Source organism: Emys orbicularis, chromosome 2 (genome assembly GCF_028017835.1).
Source record: "Emys orbicularis isolate rEmyOrb1 chromosome 2, rEmyOrb1.hap1, whole genome shotgun sequence".
Taxonomy (NCBI): Eukaryota; Metazoa; Chordata; order Testudines; family Emydidae; genus Emys; species Emys orbicularis.
Window position 1 is genome coordinate 295,117,157 of NC_088684.1, and position 5,405 is coordinate 295,122,561.

Consider the following 5,405-nt stretch of genomic DNA (forward strand, 5'->3'; position numbering starts at 1 on the left):
TCAGAGCTTCCAGAGTCCATGGCCTTGGAGCAGATACACATGCAGATTGCCCTGGGGGCTGGGAACATCCAAAATTGCCAGTGTCCATGACTCCAGGGATCCATTCCCTTTTCCAGAGACTTTTCAAAAACTGTGGGTTTGTTCCTAAACCAAATTCTGAAATATAAAATCTTGCACAAAACAGAATTACACTTCCCTGGCCCCTCTCTAAACCCTTTGTGTATTATTTTTAAAAGATCTCAAGATTTTAAGCCAACTGCATGATTTTTGGAAGCCTGATAATGGTTTTCAAATGCTTGGGATTAGCAACACTGCCAGGGGATGTGTTATGAAGCAGCAGTAACCAAGTGACTGGGACATAACAGACATTGTAGTCATCTAAAAGGATTATCTGGAATAGGGTGACCAGATGTCCCGATTTTATAGGGACAGTCCCGATTTCTGGGTCTTTTTTCTTATATAGGCTCCAATTACCTCCTACCCCCATCCCGATTTTTCACATTTACTGTCTGGTCACCCTAATCTGGAAGGATTTATAGTATGAGTGCTTTCTAACTTACCCTCAGTGAGCAGACAATATAAAGTACCTAGCTCAAACTCAAACCCATGCCAGGTATATTTCATTGGAGAAAATTTGTGATAATGTACATGAATCCGGAAACTCCCTATGGGGAACTGGATGCCTAATTCCAGTCAATTTTATGGAGACTTGGATGTCTAAATCTCGTAGACAGCCTTGAAAACCTCAGCCCTGTTAAAAAGGGAGTGTAAATTTAAAGGTCCATCCCAGCTCTTCCCAGACATCATGGCGGCTGGTTTCCTGTAAGATATTCATTACTCACATTCAAGCCCGGTGGTGTCATTCAGATTTAATTCATGCCATGAAATTTCCTTCTTCCATGCTGCTCACTCTTGTTATCCCGGCAGGTATGGTTTCATGCACCCCTGTATAAATGGCTGAGGGCAATCACAGCATGGTGACCCAGTTCATCCTCCTGGGGCTGACGGATCGTCAGGAGTTGCAGATACCCCTCTTCGCAGCGTTCCTGGTGATCTATGTTCTTACGCTGGTGGGGAAGCTTGGGATGATTGTGTTGATCAGGGTTGATCCCCGACTCCACCCCCCCATGTACTTCTTCCTCAGTGACCTGTCCGTTGTTGACCTCTGCTACTCCTCAGTCTTCGCTCCAAGGATGCTGGTGAATTTCTTAGTGGGGAGTAAAAGCATTTCTTACTCTGCCTGTATTGCTCAACACTTCTCTTTTGTTGTGTTTGTGACCACAGAAGGGTTCCTGCTGGCCGTGATGGCGTATGACCGCTATGTAGCCATCTGTAACCCTCTGCTCTACACCGCTGTTATGTCTAAGAGAGTCTGTATTCATCTAGTGGCCAGCTCATATGTAGGGGGGCTCATGAACTCACTGACCCACACATGTGGCTTGCTGAGTTGTCATTCTGCGGACCCAACGTCATCAATCATTACTTTTGTGACACTAACCCATTGCTGAAGCTCGCCTGCTCTGATAACCACATCAGTGAGATTTTGCTTGTAGCGTTCTCTGGGGTTATTGCCATGTCCACCCTCCTGATTGTCATAATCTCTTATCTGTACATCCTCTTCTCTATCCTGAGGATCTGCTCCGCCAAGGGCAGGCGCAAAGCCTTCTCCACCTGTGCCTCTCATCTGACAGCTGTCACCATGTTCTATGGACCTGTGAGCTTAAGCCACATACAACCCAGTTCCAGCTACTCACTGGAACAGGAGAAAATCTCTGCTGTGTTTTATACCCTGGTGGTCCCCATGTTGAACCCCCTGATCTACAGCCTGAGGAACAAGGAGGTTAAGGATGCTCTTAAGAGGGTGATAGACTGGAAAAACATTCTCAGCTAATTTGTTCACCATGACAATTCCAGTCAATTGAGAAGAACAATTGGAAGAAGGATTGTAGTATGTTCTATGTGTTACTGCCTTGATTTGTGTATCACAAATGTTGTACAAGAATTAAATGAAACTCAAAGAACTGATGTAGCATGTGGAAATTATGTTTTACAATTGCTTGAGAGGAACAATGTTATTAATGTCCTGTCATTATGTGGCTGTTGGAATATAGACACCTTTCCTTGTTTCTTGACCATTAATCTATTTGAAATGGTGCCCTGCAAGGTTATCTGAGATTAAAAATAAAATAAACTTGCTTCTAGGTTTAATTTCTTAATGTGTTACTTTAATTAATGCTCAGTATGTGACTTGCATTATGAGAATTCAACGCTTTTGCTCTCTTTAGTGTCTGGGCCTCATACGGGCTGCCACAATTGATCTCTATCCCCTTTATAACAGCCCTTAACGTAGTTGAAGACTGTTATCAGGTCCCTCCTCAGTCGTCTTATCTCAAAACAAAACATGCCCATTTTAAAAAAAACTTTCCTAATAAATCAGGTTTTGTAAACCCTTTTTGTCATTTTTGTTGTTCCCCTCTGGACTCTCTCCTATTTGCCCACATCTTTTCTAAAGTGTGGCTCCCAAACCTAGACACAGAACTTCAACTGAGACCTCACCAGTGCCAAGCAGAGCCAAATAATCACCGCCCTGGTCTTACATACGTACAACATACCTGGTAATACACCCTAGACAGCCTTTTTCACAACTGCACCTCATTGTTGGCTCATAGTCAACTTGTGATCCACTTGAACTCCCAGATCCATCTAAGCAGCACTTCTCCCTAGCCAGTTATTCCCCACATTGTATTTATGCATTTGATTTTCCCTTCTAGAGTGAAGTACTTGTCTTTGCACTTGTCTTTACATTGATCACATCTATATTCATACTAGTGCTATATACATCTATTCTTAACAGTGTTATTGTATATACTTAGGCTGGGAAGGAATAAATTTTTCTCAATAAAGGTTGGTAAATATTGATTTCACCATATGCACACAAACCAATGAAAAAAATGTTGCCATCAATAATAATTGAAATTTACAGATAGGCAAAGTAAGAAAAATTGCAGCTTCAGAATGTATTCGAGTTTGATTTAAGGATATTTTTTGATCTATTTTGACAAGTGATGTTGACAATTTGTGTTTTAACAGCTATAAAGCTTTAACTTTTTGAATCTCAGTGTCGACTGTCATTAAAAAAAATGTCTGACCTCCCATTGTCTGATCCCCCATAATTTCCCGCAATTATAAAGGTTTAAACATTTAAAATAAAAAAGCCTTAAAAATAAACATTGATATTATCAATTAAAATGATAAAAAACTTAAAAATCAAATTCTGACAAGGCTCTATATACTTGTTATACAGCTTTATTCTCAATCATCTTGTTGTCACCTTGTGCTGCTCCCCATCTGTTTGTCATCTGTATCGTTGTCTCTTATTTTAAGCTTACATTACAAGCTCCTTTGGCCAGAGGTTGGGTTTTGTTTTGTTTTGTTATATGTTGGTACAGCACCTAACAGAATGGGGTTGGGATTAAGCCCAATACTAATGAATTAATGAAGTAGTATCAATAATAATGCTCATGTAATGTTACCCCCACCAATGCCATATATTTCAGAGGGGTAGTCGTGTTCGTCTGTTTCAGCAAAGACAACGAGGAGTCCTGTGGCACCTTAAAGACTAACAAATGTATCTGGGCATAAACTATCGTGATACATTTGTTAGTCTTTAAGGTGCCACAGGACTCCTCGTTGTCACTGCCATATAGTGATTTTATAGGTTTACTTACAGCAATGCTATAAATTTATCATATATTTTAAGGGCTAGAAAGGACAATGAGATCATTTAGTCTGGCTGTATAACTCAGGTCACACTCCTATACAGTTATCCTCGGTATTAAGCCCATTAACTGGCATTTTATTAAGCGTATCTTCCGGAGAGCCATCGGGTCTTGATTTGGCAGCAGCTCTAGCTGGATAAACCGTCACGTCCCCTGGTAGTTCATTCCAGCCGTTAACCACCCTCACTGTTGAAAATGTGAGCCTCAGGACTAATCCGAATTGGGATAGTTTTACTCTGAGTATCACCATATATTGTTCATTAGAACCGGGGGGAGAGGGGAGTTGGACCAAAATCCTTTTTTTCTGAGCAACGCAGATTTGGGTTAACTGAAATATTTTATGAATCTGTGTCAAATGAGCTGGATTGTTTAGCTTTGATCTAAAACCTCAGAAAAATCTAAAAGGTCTAAATATTTTAAGTTTCCCATTTAAAAGACTTTTTGTTTCAAAATTTACTTCAATTTTATTAAAAAATATAACAATTGCAAAAACTGCAACGGATCAAACAAACCATTTCATTCAACTTGTCAGTCAGCCAAAAAAATGGAAATTTGTGGGGAAAAAAATCAATTTGGGTCAACCAGAAACTAAAGTTTTTCATTTATGTTTCAGACTAGCCAGCAAACCAAGAAATCAGCTATTCACAGAGTTCTTTTGATCATACACTTTCCCCCCTCATCATTGCTCTATACTGATTAGCCCTATTCTCACCACTGACACAATCCTATTGCTTTAGGGCTGGTCGACACGGGAAACGACTCTACAGCTATTTAACGTAACTCCCTAGATGGCCTTTGGGCTTGTCTTCACTACCGCCCGGATCGGCGGGTAGAAATCGATCTCTCGGGGATCGATTTATCGCGTCTCGTCGGGACGCGACAATCGATCCCCGAATCGACGCGCGTACTCCACCAGCCCAGGTAGGAGTAAGCGCCGTCGACGGGGGAGCCGCGGCGGTCGATTTGCCGCCGTCCTCACAGCGGGGTAAGTCGGATCAGATACGTCGAATTCAGCTACGCTATTCCCGTAGCTGAATTTGCGTATCTGAAATCGATCGCCCCCCGTAGTGTAGCCGTAGCCAAATAAGAATGCCATTTTCTGGTTTAGTTTAATCCAGTAAATTAAGAGTGTCCATACCAGGATAGCTCTAGTGCCTTAAATTCACATATTATCTTGCTCAGGAATAACTTCCCAATGCAAACAAGCCCCTGTACTCACCAACACTGATTTAGAGCTTTGCTTTCATCCCTCCACGCAGAGGTGGGACACTGAACAGCAAGGTTTAGCAGTGGGGAAATTAATTTATTTGATGTTTTTCCATCCCGAAGAACCCAATACAATTGGGCAAACATTCTGGTGTAGCTGAATGTGCACTTTTCTCTGAAAAAAAGTTTCAGCCAAAGAATTTTGGCCAGCTGTAGTTAGGATACTTTCTACCCCATGGAAATGCCTTACACTTAAACTCTGCTAGGTAGACTTGAGCCAAGGGATAATAGAGTTTAGCCCATTGCGATTAATGGTGAGAGGACATAAATCCACTGAAGCACACTCAGACGCAACTTCCTCCGGGATTCAAGAGTTGACCCGCTACCCAACCCCATTCACAGGGGTTCTTTTTATCCTGC

At 41.6% G+C, this 5,405-nt stretch overlaps 1 pseudogene; it reads left to right on the forward strand.

Moving 5' to 3' along the window:
• The first annotated feature begins 953 nt into the window (after window positions 1-953).
• Window positions 954-1,891, forward strand: LOC135874185 (olfactory receptor-like protein COR8; annotated as a pseudogene).
• The last annotated feature ends 3,514 nt before the right edge of the window (window positions 1,892-5,405 follow it).